We start from the raw sequence: 23,843 nt of genomic DNA, 5'->3' as shown, positions 1-23,843 counted from the left end.
ACACGAAATGCACTTTAACGCATCATCTGCACGACTTGATAAGTTCCGTGAAGAAACTACACGCGACGCTGAGCTCATGGCACTACGAGACGTCATCATGACGGGATGGCCAAACACGCGCTCAGAGTGTCCCGCCCACCTACGTTTCGGGAGGAGCTAGGAGTGTCTGATGGAATCGTAGTTAAAGGCAACAGAATCGTTGTACCTAAGTAGCTACGCAAAATGGTACTAGAGAAAATACACTTAGCACACCAAGGCATAGAGAAATGCAAACTACGAGCTAAATCGGTAGTCTACTGATTGGTATGTATAGTGACATCGACAAAGCAGTTCGTCAATGCTCTATCTGTCAGAAATACCAAGCATCACAACCCAAAGAGCCACTACACTCACACGATGTACCCCCAGGTCCGTGGCATACGCTGTCATCAGACTTGTTTCACTGGGAACAATCCACTTATTTGTTAGTGCAATACTCGAAATTTCCATTGGTAAGAAAGTTGAACAATCTCTACTCGAGATCAATCATCAATCACCTGAAATCAATATTCGACGAGCACGGTATTTGCCAACGCCTACTCTCCGATAACGGCCCACAATACGATTGTCGAGAGTTCAAGGAGTTTGCTAGAAATTACGGATTTGAGCACGTTACGTCATCACCTCATTTTCCGTCAAGCAATGGCTTCATCGAGAGACAAGTACTAAAGCCCGCGAGACTGACATAGACCCACATCTAGCAATGTTATGTCTACGAACAACGCCAATCGATCATAACCTGCCGTCGCCGTGTGAATTACTGAATTCGCGCATGTATCGCTCTAACCTACCGAGCAAGATACCGACTGGTGTTAGTCGCCATGGCAACATCTTACAGCGCCGCCAAGACACTGTAAAGAGACACTGGGAGCATAGTTGCCCATTGCCGGAACTGACGCCACAACAACCTGTTCGCGTACAGAACCCGATCAACAAAACTTGGGAACCGGGCAGAGTTGTTGCACGCACTGACGAACCACGTTCGTATACAGTTGAGACTCCAAGAGGCGTATACAGACGCAATAGACGCCACATCAGACCAACAGCGGAGAACTTCAGTGAGGAAGACTTGCGAACAACTGACTACGATGATAACCCCGTTGATACTGCGTCTGAACCGCATATCACAACGATGTCCACACCCTTGAAGAAACCGGACTCAGCTGAACCTGTGCTCTGACGTTCACAACGTGTATCCAAGAGACCACAGCGTTTGGACTTGTGAACTAGAGAGACTGATCATTTGTTGTTATTTCAGTGCCTCAGTATTTAGAGTTCTCATTGAATCGGAACAATCATTTTCGTGAGATGGGACTTCTCTTTTTGGAGCACTGCCGTTCGTTTTCTCTTTTAATCACAGGGGGATGTTGTGTTATTGAGTTAATTAATTTATGCATGCTGATTGTATCCTTTCATATATGCAAATGTAGTCACATGATAGTTCCCCGCCATCCGTGCATAATACGCTCTCCCCACATGGCATGGCGGCTGTGTATGTAGCATGTCTATGTCTCTTGATTAAAGTTTACTTGTTGGTGTTCAACTAAATGTCAGTCGTCCAGTCGTCACTAATATTGAATCGAACCCAAATGTTCACCCAAGAACATAACAAAACCTATATCTACCAAGGCTGTGACATCAGATATATACATATGTTTTAAATCCCTTTAAAACAAATCTAGCATCAATTGCGGGATTATGTGACCCACACAGACAAACAATTCCATAAATATATATAACTTAACAATGGAAAGTAACAAAAAACCTGCAAACCAAATTTCAAATGAATTTCAGCTTTTTATAAAGTACATAAAATGTAATATTTACATCCACAGATACAAGATGAGGCTATTGCAGTCTATACAGATGACACTTTTTATGTACATATTTATGTCATCCTGCATATTTGTAAATGAAAAAGTTGGTTGTTTACAAGATTTGTACATCACAACATCTTGTCACATGACTACTTCCATGCAACACTTTTTGTACAATAATATGGTATGTTAGCTGCCCTTGTTAAAATTCGAGATAAGAGCTATAAAGTGATCAACACATGTGAGGTTACCCTAAGGTATTTGAGTAAAGATGTTCAAGACAATCTTACCAATGGTTATTTAAATTTTCACTAAGTTTATACTGTTGTTGCTAATTAGCATATTTTTAGTTTTGATAACTTCCTTTGAACAAATACCAATTTACAGTTGAGCATGCATCTACCACTAAATACACAAGTGAATGCAGCAATTCTTAGGTTTTTGAAAGGTTGGACCAGGGACTTCAAGAATATCATATTTGGCTTTTTTACTTAAACAGGCAAAAATTCCCCATTACAAGATATGTACTCCATTACTTCTCTAAACACAATGTACAGATGTGGCCATGCTGATTGTATTTTGAAAAAGTGTATCAGCTGCACTGATTAAATATTAACAAACTTTTGTCTTCCAATTTGCTCATACTTATCCAAATTTCATCATTATTTGGATTTATGATAGTCAGATTGAAAAACAATTGACATGCATATGTATGCCAAATCCTTGTGCCAAGTTGGAAAGAAACAGTGGTTTGTCTGAGATAGTGCAAGAACAGACTGACAGATGGGTGGACAAATCCACAGACACATGGATGGACGGACAAGGTCCAATGTAGAAGTACCAGACTGGATATCATCTTGTGTGTTGTCCTTGCACCAAATTTGAAAGAAAATAGTTATGACAAGTCTCTGTAATGTTTGGAAACCTTAGAAATTGGAACAAAATGACCATCTCGCGGCCATATTGGTCATACCATGAAATAATGTACTGTGTGCATAGATAAGTTAGACTGTCAGTCAAGGTATGTCTGACTCTGAGAATGGCTTTAAATGACATTAAAACTGGAAACCAAATGGCTGCCTGCAGTTGGCCATATTTTACTGTATTGAAAAACAAATTGACATGCATATATACCATAGTTTAACATCCCTGTACAAAGTTTGAAAGAAATTGGTTGCAGCATGTCTAAGATCTTTGCAGGATGGACAGATGCCACACCACAGGCACTTGATCCAATGCAAGCGAAACCATCACTGATGCAACCAGCAAGTGACGGTTTTCCTTGCTTGCATTGAGTCAGTGGTACCTATGTGCCACGTAATCTCTATTAAATCTCCTAGAGTTGGTTGGTCGGCGCTTGGGGACGGAGACTAACTAAAAGAAGACCAGTTTGAACATCTGCCTTTTCATGACAACATTTGATCACAATATTTTTCAAGATTTTTGGAATTATGGGATTATGTCTATATGTACACATATTGCTGGATTTCACAGTAGGTTCTTTAACACTGTACTGTCCAAAATAAAAATATTTTGGCCAGACCTTTACAGATTAAGCTGGACAAGCATCTTTCTCTAATAACAATAAAGATTTCAGTTATTCATGGCTAACCAATATCCATGCATCTTTACATTGGAATGGGAATCATGTTAAATTTTCCAGTTAGACATGGTAATATTTGTGGTTTGAAAGAGGAAATTCATCATAAAATTAATAAGTAAGGTCTTTCAATTAAAACAGACTGAGCACACAGAATTTCTTGCACGTATTATGACAGGATGAGCAAACATATTTATATGGTAACACTATAAAATTCACACTCAATTTACAGTAGATACCTACCTCACTTTAACTGAACAAATTTATCGTTGAAACAATTAAAAATAAATTGAAATCAATTACAGAGAGAGAAAACACATGTGAATCATATCTTGTATCTTTATTAATATTTTCCTGATAAAAAGGAACAAGTCTTAAATTGATAAACTTCAAAACCACAGTAAAGATTACCATCCAATGCTTGAAATATAGGACACTATGTGTCTTTATGAGGAAATTGTGTTATATACTGGTATTATCCACTAATGACTAGTTATGAATGGGAATATCTCTGAATCACTCATATACCAGTAAATCCGTGTATAAACAAGTCATTGTAAATGACATAGTCCCCACTTCATTACAAATTCTGAAATCATGGTGAATTGATATTGGTCAAAGCGTAGTGGGAAGTCTGGCTGAAAAAAATATTAACCTTGGATTGATATGCATGTGCACTGTTGATGTACCAAGTACATTGGAATCAGTTAACGTAACTAAATTTGTGCAATAGTTGGGTAAATAGATGAAGCTACATGTATATGTGATGAGAGTGGGCATGAATAAGTTGGAATAATATGACTGCTTGTTAGCCATATTAGATTATATCACAAAGAAATCTGACATGCATAATTTTAAGTCATAATGTGTTGTCCTTGTACCAATGCTGATGGTGGTCTGGGCATGTGTGAGTTATAGCATTGGACATGGAAAAATCAGAACAAAATGGCTGCCTTGCAACCATATTGTATCACATTACTGAAAATATTAGATGTACATATGACTGTCAAGGTGTGACATCTTTTTGGCAAATTTGAAAGAAACAGTCATCATCATCGGACATCATCTATGTAATAGCTTGAGACTTTTTAAATTGGAAAAAATGGCCACTTAGTGACCACATGAACCTACCAGGAATTCTATGTTCATTTGAAAGTCACAGTGTATTGCCTTTGTGCCAATTAAGTCTGAAATAAATCAGTCTAAGCTGGTCTGAGTATTTGCTTTAGAGACGAATAAATGGCCATTTGGTGGCCATATTGGATTGTATCAAAAAACAACTTGAAGTGCATAATATATACCTTATACCTTATCCTTGTGCCAAATTTGAAAGAAATTTACTCAGGTATGTCTGATACATCTGTGTGGACAGATGGACAGGTGGAGCCTGATCTATAAGTCCCCTTGGACTTTGTCGACGGGGGAATAAGTGTATATTTTGCAAGGTGACTTGTATATTGGATAAAAATAAAAAAGACATGCATCTATATGATGGTTTCATACAAAAATATAAAAAGAAAGATTTTTTGACAATATTTAAGCATGTCATAAGTGTGAAAATAGGTTTTTCTTTGATCTACATCTTATGAAAGTAACTTGTATCTTTCACCTTACATTTCCTTTGTTAGTCCTAATATACTGCCTCATTTTTGAATTCCTATGAAAGTTTACACTCAAAACATTAAAAGCTATAGGCTACAGAATAATATTAAATATTACAATATTACTGGTACATCTGCAGTGCCAAAAGCTATTTCTTCCACATAATGAGATAAAATAGAAATTTAAAAATAGATCTGAGATATCAAAGGTACATTTATTGTGAGAGCATTCACTGATTGTTGTTGTATATCCTTTGTTTGGTGATATTACTGATGACAACAGATCCATCCGCATCAATCTGAAATAGAATGGAAAAAAAAAAAAAAAAAAAAAAAAAAAAAAAAAAAAAAAAAAAAATATATATATATATATATATATATATATATATATATATACCGGTATATATACCGGTATGTGTGTGAGTGTGTCCCCCAACCCTATAAATGGCATACATCCTAGGGTAAAAGAAGTCTGATGATTGCGAGGTGAATGAAACTTAAGTAACAAATTGATTACTGAGTACTTGAAGTAGGGAGTTCAGTGAAAATTTTAACTCCAAGATGGCTATTTCTTTTATAGATAGAAATATTTGTGTATCAGAGCAAGTTATAATTAAAAAAAAAAATTATCGAAATCGGTTCGTCGAAAACGGTTTTCAAAATTTGTGCATTTTAGTGGGTCAAAATTTGCCAATTTTCGGTCAAAATGTCCTTAAAAATGTCGTAAATGGCAAATTTCTGAAGTTTGCAGGATCAGAAACATCAAATTATACTGATATTTACAAGTATTTTCTTCATTTTTTCAAAGAATTTTACCTACTCTTATAAAAATTGCAAGATTCATAAAAGATTAATTCTATGACTTTTACATGAGCTCAACTAAACTTGTATAAAACTTTATCTGACTGGCACCATGGGAAAATTTGGATTTTTGCAATCTTTGATGATCCGTTATCTCAATCAGGATTCATCTAATTGTACGGGAATTTCTAGAAATTATTGAAATATATTTGCAGATATAGATAATGCCTTTAGTTTTTGAAATCTAAATTACAGTTTAATTTCCAAGGAGGTCAAATATGGCAAAAACTAGCATTTTATATAGCAAGTATGGCGGCCATATTGGATTTCAAAGGCGGCCATATGGGATTGACATTTCCTTGGTGGCAATATTTGTTTTAGTGCTGGCAAGTCCCTGAAAATCAGTTTAGTCACTCTGTAGTAAGTAAAAATAGGACTCTGTAGTGCCTGTGATATTTTTAAACATTAAAAAGCTAATACAGGGTTCGTACACCTTGGGAAAAATAAAATTCCAGGGCTTTCCAGGGTTTTTTGACCAGTTTTCCAGGGCTATTTAAACTAAAATCAAGTAATTTTCCAGGGCTCTTGATCATGAAAACAAATTTATACTCGACTTCTATCGACACATCGTACCAATCTACTGCTTTAATTCCTGAGCTTTTTCTTCTAACTGTATAGCTACTGATTGTATTTCAGTTTGTTTTTCTCTTTTGCAGTTTTAGAATTTGCACTCCTAAGACTATTTAACTTTGCGACAAAAGACATTTCCCTGTAGATTCAGCTTTCTTGGAATATTTATTATCAGATTTGTTAAGTTCAACTACATCAGTCTCAAGTATCTTCATTTTCCAGGGTTTTCCAGGGCTAAGTCACATATTTCCAGGGTTGATTTCATTTGGAAAAATAATATTTTTTTGTTATAGTGTTCACATTGTGTTTGTTTTCTTAATTTTCTCTGAAAACCTACCAGCAACAAGCAGACAGCAAACAAAGAATTTTATTTGAAGCGCCTTATTTTGGCAACAAATATATAATAACAATGATGATATATGATCTGCTGCTAGGTTTCTTTTAATTTTGAGGGTTTTAAATTTTCTTCAGTGCAAGGAACTTGAACTCACTCTCCAGTGTGCTGCCTTGAATAAACTTTAAGGCAATGAACACCCCGCCAGTAGTAGATCAGATAGGAATTGTAAAAGTTTGAGAGTCTGAATGTGTCATTGAGGTACAATCTACCTTAATCACTTTCATTAAATGTGAAGAGAACTTACAACAATCCTGCTCATCACTGTAATCTTCACACTCTGGATATCCGTCACATCGCCATGGAGAGGAATGCAATCAATACTTCCAGATTTGCAAGTAAACTGATTGGGAGAGCATGTTCGTGGTTCTAGAAAAGTAATGTCACGATTGCAATTAGAATACAGTTGTTATGATCCTCACTTACAAAGGATAAGTTGTTGAAAAAATAATATGCAAATATGATAAAACTTTTCCTAAGAATCTGAATAAAACAAATTTCATCTTGCCATAAAACTAAAAGTGATTATTCCTCGGAAATTCTAAGCCAAATTGAATACTGCAGGAGAAACTTTTGAAGAGAAAAATCAGTTGAACAAAATCAAGGTAAAAATTCATAAAATATGCAAATTTGTACTGATTTTACTGAAATTCGATAAGAGTATCTAAAGCAGCTTCATAGTGAATTTCAAAACTGTAGGACTTTTATTCCCAAATAATTTTAGAAACTCAGAAATAAACTGATCTTGTCTGAGTTTTCCTTGAAGGAAAAGCAGTCATACTTTATGACAAAACAACTCAATGGTTATTTTTGATCTGTATTGTCAACCACAGTTACTTGTTGTACTCTCTGAACCTTCACTTCCATTTTCCTCTGTAGAGGTCCACTATGATGGTTAAGGATTTAAAAGTACATTGCAATGCCCGTGTTAAGCTTGTTCAAACAACCTGCATATGTATAGGCAAAAAGGGAATTTTCAGTCAGGACAAAAATTATTTCATTGGCAATTTATTCACTATTATTGGGCCCGTTTTTGATGTCTTTTTTATGCATATGTAATCTATTTTGACACACTAATGCCCGAGCATTTCTTATCTTAATATACAAATATAAAACATGGAAAATTGTCAAAATATACAGCTCAGTGTCCTTTAAAAATTTTAAGCTTTTACCAACAAATGAGGAAAAAAGACTTTCAGTGAGCACAGCATTAGTTCATAAACACTTAACAACAGTCCAATTAGCGACTGAAGTTTTTGATTTACTACTGGTCTCTCTTTGATATTAGTGATTGACCAAAGTGTATGTACAACAGTTCTTGACATCTGTTTGTGCACAGAAAGTATAAAAGACATTCACAGATCATTCAAAATATTGTATTTTACACTTAAAATATTCTGTTTTTCACCTTTGCCTAGGGGAGGGGGTCACCCTGTTTTTTAAAGTTGTAAAGGGAGGGTAAGCCTGGTGTTTTCAAGAGGAGGGGTAAGTAATTTTTGAAGTAGGCAAAATATAATCACCCCCAGGCCAAAAAAACTGACGAGTGTCTTAATATGTAACTTTTTTGAGGTCAATATTCTCACTATTGATTAAGGTAGAATGCGCCTTGTGGACAGAGTTGGACTCTCAAATCTTTTCAATTCTTTTCTGATCTACCATTTGTGGCAATTCATTTTAAAGCTTTTGGTGTGAAGATCTTTCATCATCTTATTTTTTTCAGAATCAAAATTTTTTCACCCTTAGAGTGAACACAGGGATGGCGGCCATTTTGAATTTAAAATATTAGTAAATTTTAGGTAATTTGTTTCTCTAGAACCACAATTTGCATGGTGACCACAATTTTTATTCTTGATTTTGAAAGAGAATGGTTGAAAGATTCCTTGAGGAAAGTTTGAGCAAAAGTTTAAGTCTCTCACTTTCAAGGCACATATTACCTTAAACATTATATCTGAAAACATTTGCCTGATACAAGAGGGCATAACCTTGATACCTGATGTCTCACATGGGTCTTCTGTAACAGATGTTTAATGAATCTATTTGATCAATGCTTTGTAACAAGTCCATGGATCAAACACATGGGTGTTCTGTAATAGATGTTTAATGAATCTATTTGATCAATGCTTTGCAACAAGTCCATGGATCAAACACATGGGTGTTCTGTAATAGATGTTTAATGAATCTATTTGATCAATGCTTTGCAACAAGTCCATGGATCAAACACAACAAAGCTGAATTGGAGAAGAAATTCTTCTTACCACCACATGTCATCCTGTCATCAAGTAGCACTAAATTTACAGGACATGAACATATTGCAGTGCCTTCTCTGATGTAACAAATGTGTGAACAACCTCCATTGTTGATATAACATGGATGACTTTCTGGAGGAACGAAACACATCTACAGTCAAAATCATTTGAGTGTATTTACATGTCTCTAAAAACTAACATACATTGAGCATTACTAAAAGGGAAAACTGAAGCAAATTTGTCAATTAACAAGTCATTGACAATGACACAGTCCCCACTTGTTAATGGGTACTTTAACTCTTTTCCTGCCAAGTCCATATTTCACCACCAGGTCAAGATGGTTAAAATTAATGAAACACAACATATTCCATATGGTGTATTTTAACATAATACTGTACATTTGAAGGCTGTTGAAAACATAAATACTGTTAACTTGATTTTTTGGACTAAAGATGCTATAACAGACCAAGCCAAGTGGGTGAAAATACGTCATGTTTTGGCTCAAAACCGCTTTTTACTGACTTGGCTGATGGGGAATTTATACTGTCTGGCAGGAAAAGGGTTAATTACAAGTCCTCTGAGAGGACTACTGTAAGCTGCCATACTAATTACAAAAGGTCATTAAAATGAATCAATTAGTAGTTAATCGACAGGATGCTGCCAAACATTTTTGCATCCTATCCTAACACTGACAGATTATCACCAGTACCATATTTCATAAAGTTTGATGCAGTACTTTGGACATTCACCCTAAAAACAAAAATCCATTATGTAAATGCAAACTACCAATTAATTTATATATATAAATGATACCACTAAGTGTCATTGATTTGTATTTACAACACGATCAAAATCTGTACCAAGTTTCATCAAATTTAACGCATTATTATACACCTACTGCCGTAACCTATGGGAGTTTGACCGTCCAATAACTTTCCGTATTTTGTATAGTACGCGGAGTCCCGAATACGGGAGACGCGCGACGCGCCTGTTTGACCTTTGACCTAGCGATTATCGGATGTAAACAAACTATTTCACGGTGAGTTATAGACATAATAACAACTTCCACCAAAATGTATTCGTAGTATAAGGTTTAAAACACGCTAAACACAAAACTGAGTCTAAATGCAATTGATTTTTATTTTAAAAAACTAATTAAATTGAAAACATTCAGCGAAGTTTGCTTGTACTGCACTGAAAATTAATTGGCTTCGTGCCAACGCAAGGGACTTGTACTACGGAGCAGTAGGTGAATTTTTGTGGACACAATGGCAGACGAAGCAGACGATAACTCTGACCAAAATATATATCCTGAGGACCGTTATTATGATTGGTCTAGTCTACAATGGGTGCAACATCTGAAAAGTGAGTTTTACTATCCGGACGAAGTTGGAGAGAGTCAACTTCCACAACCAACAAGCGACCGTGCACAACCGAACGTCGGGGAAGCAACTACCGGTATAACTCCAGAACAGCAGACGACATCGACAGAGCCGATATCGTCCTACTTCACAAATGATGAAATCGACTCATTTCTCGACCAGCAAAAAAACCTGAACACAAAGACAAAAACATTTCACGACGTCAACAGATTTAAACAGTGGCTGCGAGATGGTCCATCACAGGAAAACCGGGAACTAGAAAATGTATCAGCAAAAGATCTCGATCGGTACTTGCAAGAATATTTTCTGACAATTCGGAAACGCAATGGTGGTGAATATGAGCCCGACTCGCTGTCATCATTTCATCGCAGTATAGAAAGATATCTTAAAGAAAAGGGCTACAAATATTCTATCAGTCGCGGTCAGGAATTTCAAAGATCGAGAGATGTCCTCAGCGCCAAACGTAAACAACTGAAAAAACAAGGCCTCGGTAACAAAGCACGCCGTGCTGAGTCATTGACATCCGCCGATCGCGAGAAATTGATAGATAACGGACAGATAGGTATTGACAGTCCAAGACCTCTCCTCAATACTGTTTTCATGAATAACTGCATGTTTTTTGGACTTAGAGGTAGAGATGAACACCACAAAATGCGTTGGGGAGATGTCCAATTGCAACAAAACCCGGACGGCAGGGAGTACCTTGAGTACAATGAGCGTGATACTAAAACCCGTTCCGGTCAAGTAAATAATGAAAGAGCCTTCAAACCGAAAGCATTCGCAACACCAGAAAACCCAAGTGACTGTCCCGTAAATGTTTACAAAAAATATGCTAGTAAACGACCATCGGACATGAACAAGCAGGATGATCCATTTTACCTGCAAATTAACCACGCTGCATCAAAACCTGGTGATATTTGGTTCAAACGGCAGCCTCTTGGAGTGCACAGTCTCGGTAAAATCATATCGTCCGCAGCTAAACAGGCCAATTTAGTGGGCCGAAAGACAAATCACAGTTGTCGAAAAACCATGATAACAGAATTACTCCATTCGGGAATTCATCCTACTGAAGTTGCACAACTGTCCGCTCATAAAGACGTCAACAGTCTCGTCCATTACGCGACAGCGTCGGAAAAACAACAGGAACACATGTCGGACATTATTGCAGGGAAATTATCGGCAAGTACGGGTATGTCAACAAAGTCACGCAACTTCGAACCGAATTCAGAGTTAATTGACCTCCCTGAAAAACGTAACAAGAGGCCCAGCCAGTCGGTAGGAAACCAGTCAAACTCACAAGTCTTACCTGTCATCGCGCCAACGCCGCCATCAATTCCAAGTGCCGGCACTAGCTCTCATCAACAACAGTGTAATTTGACCTCGTTCAGTCGCGGAGGACATAGCGGTATGTTTGAGAATGCTACCATTTCCAACTGTAGCTTCACAATTAATATTACAAATTCCTCAGAAGCAGTGTCTTCCAGTTCGCAATGTCCAGCTAAACGCCGAAGACCATATGTCCTGTACGACGACGAGGAGGAGTGATCTATTTTCCTCACTGAGTTCCACAGTCCCGAGTTCATGATTTTCACCGCTGTTATGTTCCTTTTAGCTATGCTGTTATAACATTGGATTTTTTGAAATTTTTCATGTTCTGATGTTCTCAAATAAAAACATTTCTGTCATGCAAATCTATTTTGATTACTTGCGTGCGAGCTAATGAGCGTACCGCTGTACCGTGTGTGACTGGGACGTTCTATTTTTAGGTGTAATATGCAAATTTTCAGGGGTTTGTAGCAATTTTATTTCAACAATCGCGCGCGTTCCACTCATCGCGCGTGCCGCATCCCTCAAAATTTACCATAGAATTAGTTTATACGGACGATTAATGGAGGGCAGTGAGTGACGTATTGGACTCGCCTTCGGCTCGTCCAATACGTCACTCACTGAGCCCTCGTCCATACAGGGCCGTATAGTATTTGTGGATATATCACATTAATTAGGAAAGTTCATTACATATGCAATTACAAATTAATTAACTCGACACTGATAAATGTCTTTTTCACTATTAATTTAAAAAGCAATTTGAGCTTAACATCTGTACCAAGTTTCATGAAATTTGTTGAACTACTTCTTGACATATCTTAGCCTAATTACCAAATTCATTAAATATGCAAATAAGCAATTAATTGATAAGAAACTGCTACATGTCTTTGCACGCCATTTGACTACTGGAAGGAAAAAATCTGTACCATGTTCCATTAAATTTGATGCAGCATTATTAGACATATGACAATAATTATGAAAGTTCATTAAATATGTTAATTAGAAATAATAGACATGATACTCCTTAATGTGTTCACATAGTATTATAATGCTGACAGATCAACATCTGCTCCATGTTTCATAAAATTTAAAACAGTATTTCTGGAGATAGCCCACAAATTAGGAAAAGGAATGAAATATGCAAATTAGCAATTAATTAACATGATACTGCTAAGTATCTTTGTACACTATTGTAGGGCTATGTGCTAAAGATTTGTACCATTTGTTTCATTAAATCTGTAACTAATTATGCATGCCACATCAATATAAATAAAACTGCATATGTATGCCATAGTGTAGTGTCCTTGTACCAAGTTTAAAAAGAATTGGCACAGGAATATCTAAGATATCTGCATTCATGAGCCCCTATGCATGGACACAGCATTAATATTAATTTCATCCTTGATCATACCTGGAGACCCTGTGGATGGATATCAAATACAGGAAAGAAAACAGCCATCACACAGCCATTTTTGATCAAATCATTACAAAATTCGACGTGCACATACTTTACATATGGATTAATAAGGTACCAACTTTCAATGCAATCGTTGTGAAATTTACATGGACGGCGCACGGTCGTCCAAAATAGGAAACAAAATGGCCGCCATGCGGCAATCTTAGACCGGATGAAAACAAAATCAACGTGTATATGTATAACATATAGAGTAATCTATGTACCAAGTTTGAATGGAATCGCCCCTAGCATCAAATACAGGAAACAAAATGGCTGCCTGACGGCCATATTGGATCAGATCGTAAGACAAATTAACGTGCATATGTATGACATAGGTAATAATCCTTGTATTAAGTTTGAACGAAATCGCTCCAGGTGTCTCTGAGATATCTGCATGAACGGACGGACGGACGCACGAATGCACGCACGGACATGACTAAACCTATAAGTCCCCCCTGACGGTGTCATTGGGGACTAACAAGCGACCTAACAGCCGATATAGCTCCGCTGTGTTTATATAGAGAATAAATATTTTTGACACATGTTGATGAAGAGGTGGAAATCTTTGATAGCTCATTTCAGTTGCCAGCAATAAGTGGCTAAAATAGCTGCAAAGATACACAATTGAAGATTTCATTATAATCTGAATATATCACATTGGATCATCGCTAAGAACATGTCAACCAAAGCTATCTGACAAGTAGCTTTTTGAGAATGAAATTTTCTGACCAAAAATGCAAAAAATAGCCAAAAAAATAAAAATTGCAGATTTCACCATAATGGCCATATATCATGTATCAAAATAATCCCTTTGAACCTGTATACCAAATATAAAAGCTATCGACTTGCAGTTTTCAATTGAAAACCAAATTTTTTGACCAAAAATGGAAAAAATTGCCCAAAAAATACAAAATTGCAGATTTCATCATTATTTCAATAAATATCATTTAGATCATCTATAGGTACTGTATACCAAATTTCAAAGCTATCAGATGAGTAGTTTTGGAAATACATATTTTTTTGACCAAAAATGGCAAAATTGGCCCCAAAACACAAATTACAGATTTCATCAGAAATTCAAAATATATTTCTAAGTTATCTGTAGAAACCTGTACACCAAATTTCAAAGCTATCAGACCAGAACTTTTTGAGAAACACATTTTTTGAACAAAAATGGAAAAAATTGCCCTTAAAATACATAGTTGCAGATTTCCTCATAATTTCAATAAATATCATTTAGTTCATCTGTAGGAACCTATATACCAAATTTCAAAGCTATCAGACCAGTACTTTTTGAGAAATACAATTTTTGACCAAAAATTGCAAAAATTGCCCAAAAATTACAAAATTGCAGATTTCATCATTATTTCAATAAATATCATTAAGTTCATCTGTAGGAACCTGTATACCAAATTTAAAAGCTTTCAGATGAGTAATTTTTAAATACAAACTTTTTGACCAAAAATGGCAAAAATTGCCCCCAAAATACAAAACTATAGATTTCATCAGAAATTCAATATATATTACTTAGTTCATCTTTAGAAACCTGTATACCAAATTTCAAAGCTATCAGACCAGTACTTTTTGAGAAACACATTTTTTGACCAAAAATGGCAAAAATTGCCCAAAAATTACAAAATTGCAGATTTCATCATTATTTCAATAAATATCATTAAGTTCATCTGTAGGAACCTGTATACCAAATTTGAAAGCTTTCAGATGAGTAATTTTTAAATACACACTTTTTGACCAAAAATGGCAAAAGTTGCCCCCAAAATACAAAATTATAGATTTTATCAGAAATTCAATATATATTACTTAGTTCATCTGTAGAAACCTGTATACCAAATTTCAAAGCTATCAGACCAGTACTTTTTGAGAAACACAATTTTTGACCAAAAATTGCAAAATTGCCCAAAAATTACAAAATTGCAAATTTCATCATTATTTCAATAAATATCATTAAGTTCTCTGTAGGAACCTGTATACCAAATTTAAAAGCTTTCAGATGAGTAATTTTTAAATACACACTTTTTGACCAAAAATGGCAAAAGTTGCCCCCAAAATACAAAATTATAGATTTTATCAGAAATTCAATATATATTACTTAGTTCATCTTTAGAAACCTGTATACAAAATTTCAAAGTTATCAGACCAGTACTTTTTGAGAAATACATTTTTTGAACAAAAATGGCAAAAATGGCCTTAAAAATGCAAATATGCATATTTCTGCACAATTTGAACAAATCTGAAATAAATAATCCCTAGGAACATATGTACCAAATATCAAAGCTATCTGACCGGTTATTTGAAGAAGAAGATTTTTAAAGATTTTGTTACCAAAAACGACAAAAATTGCCTTAAAAATACAAAATATGCAAATTTCACCACTATTTGAACAAACTTAAGTGAGGTCACCCCAAGTGAACTGCATATAAAATTTCAAAGCAATGGGACTTGGGGTTTTAGAGAAGAAGCAATTGTTGATGGACGACGGACGACAACGGACGCCAATGACGCCGACGGAAAATTAAAATATTTGATAAGCTCCGCGTTGCTGACCGCGGAGCTAAAAATAAAAACTGTTTAATTACTGCATTCTAACAAGCGACCTAGCAGCCGATATAGCTCCGCTGTGTTTATGTAGAGAGTAACTATTTTTGACACATGTTGATGGAGAAGGTGGAAATCTTTGAGAGCTCAATGCAGTGGCCAGAAAAGTGGCTAAAATAGCTTCAAAATACACAATTGAAGATTTCATCATACTTTGAATATATCACATGGGATCATCCCTAAGAACATGTCAACCAAAGCTATCTGATGAGTAGTTTTTTGAGAATAAAATTTTCTGACCAAAAAAGGCAAAAATTGCAAATTTCATCATAATTTCAAAGATCAAATTTAGTTAACCTATAGAAACCTGTATACCAAATTTCAAAGCTGTTAGATCAGTACTTTTTGAGAAACACATTTTTGACCAAAATGGAAAAAATTGCCCTAAAAATTCAAAATTGCAGACTTCATCATTATTTCAATAAATATCATTTAGTTCATCTGTAGGAACCTGTATACCAAATTTCAAAGCTATCAGATGAGTAGTTTTGGAAATACACATTTTTTGACCAAAAATGGCAAAAATTGCCCCAAAAATACAAAATTACAGATTTTATCAGAAATTCAATATATATTACTTAGTTCATCTATAAAAACCTGTATACCAAATTACAAAACTATCAGACCAGTTTTTTTGAGAAATACAGTTTTGACCAAAAATGGCAAAAGTTGCCTTAAAAATGCAAATTTGCATATTTCTGCACAATTTGAACAAATCTGAAATAGATCATCCCTAGGGACTTATGTACCAAATATCAAAGCTATCTGACTGGTAGTTTTGAAGGAGATTTTTAAAGATTTTTTTACCAAAAATGACAAAAATTGCCTTAAAAATACAAATATGCAAATTTCACCACGATTTGAACAAATCTGACTGAAGTCACCCTAAGTAAACTGCATATGAAATTTCAAAGCAATCGGACAAGCGGTTTCAGAGAAGAAGATTTTTTTATCAAAAACACCAAAAAATGCCCCAAAAATACAAATATGCAAATTTCACCACGATTTGAACAAACTTAAGTGAGGTCACCCCAAGTGAACTGCATATAAAATTTCAAAGCAATTGGACTTGCGGTTTCAGAGGAGAAGGTAATTGTTGACGGACGACGGACGACGACGGAGAAAATCAACCTATTTGATAAGCTCCGCGTCGCTGACAGCGGAGCTAAAAACAACGATTAAGGACTGTGTTGATCAGTTTCATCTTGACTGAGCAATTCCATAAATTGCATATTTCCAGTCACTGTCTGCCCTGAAAAAGTAACTGACCCAAGCTACTGACTGATGATGGTGACCTTAGCACATAGTGTCATGACTTGTGATTTGCAGTTGTTTCTAGTCATAATACTCCCTCAGAAAAGACAAAATGTCATTCAGCTTTGGTGACGTGCACCTGCATTTACTGTCTCCATGGATACTAGACTAAGTGCAATTTGATGTTCATGTTTTGATGGTGGTAAAATTTGAAAGCAGAACTTGAAATGCTGTATCAATGATGATATAATGGAATATTCCAGCTTCAGCATTGTAAAGGCACACAGCAATTGGAATGAAACGGAATCATGTGATCAGTGCATATTGTTATGGATTTAGTCCCTTGGACTTCGTCCTCAGGGACTTAAATCAAATTGTATCTATACATACCGGTAGATGTTACCATCATGTGCATACCATACTGACAGAGCAATTGGTGTGATACAGTGTTTTGCCCAGGAATTGTAAAGCTGGGACACCGTGTCCCATGATTGTTAAATAGGGGGACACTGAGTTACAATAGGGGGTCAATGTGTGAGCTAACAATGCAAAGCAAAGTCAAGTTTAATTATTAAAATTGTAAACATGTATGGCTGTTGTTTTCATCGAAAATTTGAAATCATGAATACATACATTCATTGTAAAATTAAGATTGCTGGACGTCTCCTATAATGGTTTGTGACAAAGTCATTTTAACTGGTTGTATTTACAGTTTTGAATTGTAAAAAAGACATCATCATGATAAAATCAATTTCATGCGCATTTTTCTTTTATGGGGATTCTTGCCAGTTACATTGTAACCTGGGTTTTATTCAGTACTGCTATAAAGTTCTCTTCTTTTTCATAACTGCTCCAACGACTGACAATTTTCCCTGAAAATTGCAAAAACTATAGTTTGAAAACACAAATATCTGAGAGAACTCCTTGATCCTAATGATAGCAATAGCACATTGCTATAACGCTGTTTTGACAAGCTAGGTGGTTCTTGTTAAGATCAGCTACAATTGAGCTGGGGGGTCTTGACTATATAAGGAATTCAGCATGGTGACCTCGATCTCTCTGGCTTGCAGACGATCGGAGAGTTGTATGAGATTCCTTCTGGGGAGATTTAAGGCAAATTACTACTTTGAGAGTCAGGGATATAGTGTTTCAACAAAATTGTGGGGTTGATGATATTTTTAGGTGAAGTCATGAGCTTCCAGTTCACCAAATACACGTGCAGTCAATTCTGTTTGAAGCCATGTGCCCGGGCTGAAAATTTGATTCTCCGTACTTCACTGTACTGGCATATATTACAATTAAACGTTTCATTCAAAGTGGTCAATAAAATTTGCTTTGTGAAAAGTTTGTTGTTCTTTTACAAGCCTTCCACTTCTGAAATCGTTGTCTTGTTATCGGGATCGTACGTGGCCCGGTATTTGAGTTTGTCCCCACGGCTGCAGGGCCAAGTGGCCGGACGCACAAATCGCCTTGCTCATACCATGAATCGTAGACTGTAACTAACAGACTAACTGATTTTCCAATAGTGTTTACATTGTAACGAAAAAAATAGACGAAATATTTAATGTTTCATTGTCTCAATAGAGAAGCAATAACTGTATGGGCTATCAAGTGTGTAATTTGGTAGCTAAAAAAGTAGTCTCTCTGTGGACGCTGGACTTACATTTCTCCCCCTGATTTTAGTGCGTCCCTGTGACCCAGGTCTGGTATTTTTGCGGGACATTGTTGCTAATTTTGCGTCAAAGACGCAAGAACGCACTCTGGGCAAAACACTGCGTGATACACATTTTACTTGTTAACATTTAAATTAATACTACCATAAATTCACCTTCATGTAAACCTTACTGCAATAATCTCAAATAAAAGTGAACTGGGAAAAGACAAAAAGGGAACATGTAACACTTTTATCAAATGTCAAGGATCAGCAACAAATGCTATTCTTTGGCCTTTTACATAGCTTCTTTGACGTGGTCAAATGTTTTATTCTGGCAGATGAAAAGAAATGCAGTGAGCTTCAAAATGGACATCCTGTGTGTCTAGTTGTCTTTTGGTACATATGGGGGCAACCTGCATAAATTTTAAACCAATTGAAATTAGACCTTTGGCAGACTTACCGACTAAACCAAGGTCATTTTCAACTGCGAGTATGTTGCTGATATGTTTAAGATCCCCCAATACTTTTTCTCGGTTTTGACTGGTGAGTTTATTAATTCTCTCTATCATCATCTGCTGTTTATCAATCCAGTATAAGTGAGATCCATAGACTGTTAAACCTAAGGGTTGCATCAATGAAGAGTCGACCATAAGTAATCTGTTTCCACCTGCAATGCAAATATGACAGAACCTAAATTTAGATTGATTATTTGTTAGCATGTTAGCATGTAAGTAAAGAAGCTACAGAAAACTTGTGAATTCAGGTAGTTACATGGCAATAACAAATATGCACTAAGGGTAGAAAAATATAGAAATAATAGCCTTGACACGAAATTTCACAGTCATCAAAATAATCATCCCTAGGAACCTTCTTATTACAGGTGAAAGGTATGTGACCAATTATGGAGAATTGGTTAGCAACAAATATTGAAATACGCTGACCATTAACGTTTATTTATGGGCAAAGGCGAGAGGAAAGCCAAGGCTTGCCGAGCCTGTTAATTTTAGCTTTCCTCTCGCGTGCGCCCATAAATTAACGTTAATGGTAACGGCGGAGTCTGTTATTTCCATTATATTATCAATGAACCCAAGAAAACAGTCAACATTTGCAAAAATTTCCCAAGCATAACGACAACTGGGCCCCAGAACTGAGCAATATGTCACGCGTGTTGTAAAAATTTGGCAAATCCGGAGATGTTTCCAGAAAAAAAGTATCTCAACTTGGCCTACAAGTGCTCCATTTCATTTTGTGATTGATTATGATTTACGTTTGAGCTGTAAAGTTACGATACTTTGAGCTGTTAATCTTATTATTCATATTCTGGGCATGTAAAACAATTAACCATTACTGTGTATTTGTGGTCAGTGCTAACAAAAAACTTTTAACTAACAAACGCATCATCGCTGCAAGATAGAAGCTCACAAATAAAGAGAACTGTAATTTTTTTCATGTTTGGACAGCTTAAACTCAACAAAGTTCCGTGGGGGTAATGTCATTGGCCCAAGTGGTTGTCAAGTAGTACATTGCCCATGTGCGGTTGGATCCTGTGAGGGACCCCATACCGCCTTCTAGGCTGCTATGATACCTCGACTCCCTACAATGGCAGTATGTGCATCCCCTGGTAACATGCTGCCCTCCCCTGAGGCCACTCAAATCTGCGAGTGGCCTTAGGGAAAAGGTGGTGACAATGCAGGGATGTGCCATTGCCACTGGATTTCGGCAAAACCTTTGTCTCCGTGTCGTTTAATTCTTTGTGTTAAGATTGTTACACTACCTGATATACCTGCAAACCAAAACAATTAAATTTGTAATTTACTAGGTAACTTTCAAAACTTTTGCCTCAATTTGCCACAATATTGGTTTTCACAAAGCAAACTGACATATATACAGAGGTTAGCTTTGACCTGTTGGCACTATTACGTGAACTAGACATATTGTCTCAATAGAGGTGTTGCCAACACTGTCAGGCATAGCGCTATCAGCTAGTCGATCACACAGAAATCAACTCTGCCAAAGCTGAAACATGTCTTGCACGCAGGAGATCAGATGTAGTCAAAACAAGTACACTTGAAAGCAAGTGATACGTCTTGGACAGTTTAGCAGGCTGTGCGTGGACATGTATACCGGTAGTCTGTGGTGTTATTTTGACTACTTCTGACCTACTAGACAATGTTTCAACTTTTGCATCGCTGATTTCCTAGTAAAAGTGACTGATATTACCGATTAGCTGATAGTCACGCCTGACACTGTTAACAACACCTCAATGTAGACATTATGTTCAGTTCCATCTATTGCCAATAGGTTAACACAAAGCACTGTACTACACATTCATACCAAACACTAAAGGTGATACAAAAATTCTAAAGTGCAATGGACAAACATCAATTCACAAACAAACTAGAATTGATCAGAACAACATGTATATTAGGACATGGTGCATATAACAGACTTACCATTTAAATCTGAACTTTCTATTCTTAGAAGACCCATATTTGACCAGAATATTTTCTCAGTGCGGTAATCAATCGCCAAGGCTCCAGGATTGCCAAGTCCAGTTGCTACAACAACTTGTCTGTCACCCCCATCCATTGCTGCTTTCTCAATGCGTGGATTCTCAACAAGATTAGTCCAGTACATGTACCTATATCAATAAATCAAAATTGATATTCAGTATAGGAGAGATAAAGAACTCATGAAATGCTCGTATAGCAAACTGCTAGGATCAATCCTAGTGATCCTGAACAAGATGCAGTGCTAATTGTCACTTAACGCTTGCCTCTGTGAGATGATAGGCAAGTAAAAGTAACACATATTGTCACAAAAATGTTGCTTTGTCCAATTTTTCCCCTTTCAGGAGATTGCCTAATTTTTGAAAATAATATATATAAAATCTCTGTACATTTGCATCACATACATGTACCGGTACTTAACAAAGTGAGACATTACATACTTGTTATAAATGCAGCAACAATTTACAGCTCTTCCATCAAAAGCCAAGAAGCAAACAGAATAAGTCATCAGCAATGATATAGTCCCAAAATTTACATTTGTCAATGTGCGATTATATAGTAAAAGTGTACAAATGTGATTGTAAATGCAGTTTCCAAGTCTAGAATTGCCAAAAAACGGCAAAAGAATGTTCTTTTTTTTCTCTTTGAATAGAAGTGCTTCTTTCATGACAACTTGATTTTGTTCAAAGTGTACTGAATGGGGTGGACTTGAAAGTGTTGTGGCTTGCAAGAGAATTGTTTTGGCAAAGTCAGGTATTGCAGAGGAATTGTGGTAGTGAAATGGTCCAAGGATAAAAACTGATCGAGGCAAGTATCTTGCAAATAGTAGCGGACAGCTCGCAAGTAAAATGGTGGAAGCTCCCATCACATGCAATCTTGCAAGAGAAGCTGGCATTCTGTTGCAAGTGAACTTGATGGGGTCAGTTCAATGTGCCTGTAAAACGCTCAAGCAAAATGCTGACAGGTTCTCTAGGCTTTGTAGAGGATGTTGGAATTGTAGTAAAATGATTCTGGATATGAATTGAGATAAAAAGTACCCAGTGATGTAATGAAAAGTATGCTACAAATATTCATTTCACTAAATTGCATATTTATATAAGATATGTTTGAACACAAGTTCAATAACAACTGGCTTCTGCCATGTTAAAATATTGATCTGTACGTCTGTGTACGAGATATGAAAGCTGTCTGTCCAGGGGTTTTAAAAAGGAAATACTGTCTAAGATTTTTGACCAAAAATGACAAAATTGCTTAAAAATAGTAATTTTCCCAATTTTGTCATAATTTCAACAAATTAGAACAGTAAACACCCTTGCAAAGAGACAACCCAAATTTGAGAGCGATTGGGCTAGCGGTTTCAGAGAAGAAGAATTTTTACTGAAAATGAGAAAAATACAAAAAAATTCAGCAAAAATACAAAATTAAGGAATCCGATATCTTCACAATATTCATAAAACTGTATAAGATTCACCTAAGGTACTTGCACACAAATTTTCAAAGCAATCAAAAAAGCAGTTCTTGAGTTATTAATTCTTAACCATTTTCACATTTTGTAAGCTCATTTGCATAATTTTGGCAATGCAGACTTCATTTGAACAAAATCCCATCTATAGCCCAGGATGCATCCACACACCAAATACCAAGCTGAAACGTGCAGCGGTTTGCGTGTTTTTGATGTTGACGGACATACTGTACATACATACATACATACATACATACATACACACATACATACAGACGCCATCAACTTCAGCCTATACGATAAACTCACATTGGTAAAACCAAATGTGAGCTAAAAATCAATATGCATATGTATGACATAAGGAGTAATCCTTGTACCAAGTTTGAATGGAATCGCTCCAAGCATCACTGAGAAATTTGCGTGAACATACGCACCGGCATCAAATACAGGAAACAAAATAGCCGCCACAGGGCCATATCGGATCGGATCACAAAACAAATCGACGTGCATATGTATGGCATAGGTAATAATCCTTGTACCAAGTTGGAATGAAATCGCTGCAGGCGTCTCTGAGATATCTGCGTGAATGAACGGACACACGCACGGACGCACGGACATGACCAAACCTATAAGTCATCCCCCGGACGGTGTCCGTAGGGACTAATAACCAGGGATTAAAATTTACTGGCAAAGTCTGCTAGACCAGGACAAGTGTAAAATACAAGTGAAAAATAAATATCTACTGGGTCCTGAATAAAAATGTACTTACTAGTCCTGTTTAGGTTTTAGATGAGATGATTCTTTTATGGACAAAAATAATTTTATACTTATTTGAAACTCAAAAATTTTACTGCTTACATATACCACAATCACTCTACCCCACTGGTTAGGAAACTGGCTCGTTCCTTTGTTTTAGTCTTTGTCTCGATAAACATTTGGGACAAAAGCGTGCCTGTCTCAATAAACTTTTGGACAAAAGCACATTAACGAATAGTTCATATGTCGGCCTGCTAGTATCCAGTGACGACACATGTAATTTTAATGGAATGGTATGGAGC

At 36.2% G+C, this 23,843-nt stretch overlaps 1 pseudogene; it reads right to left on the bottom strand.

Annotated features, from left to right (window-relative positions):
• Positions 1-3,777: 3,777 nt before the first annotated feature.
• LOC139142502 (low-density lipoprotein receptor-related protein 6-like) overlaps positions 3,778-23,843 on the bottom strand; it is a 180,738-nt pseudogene continuing 160,672 nt past the window's right edge.

The sequence above is a fragment of the Ptychodera flava genome, chromosome 1 (assembly GCF_041260155.1).
Source record: "Ptychodera flava strain L36383 chromosome 1, AS_Pfla_20210202, whole genome shotgun sequence".
Lineage (NCBI taxonomy): Eukaryota > Metazoa > Hemichordata > Enteropneusta > Ptychoderidae > Ptychodera > Ptychodera flava.
The sequence above is the reverse complement of the archived record's forward strand: the minus strand, read 5'-3'. Positions and strand labels throughout refer to the sequence as shown.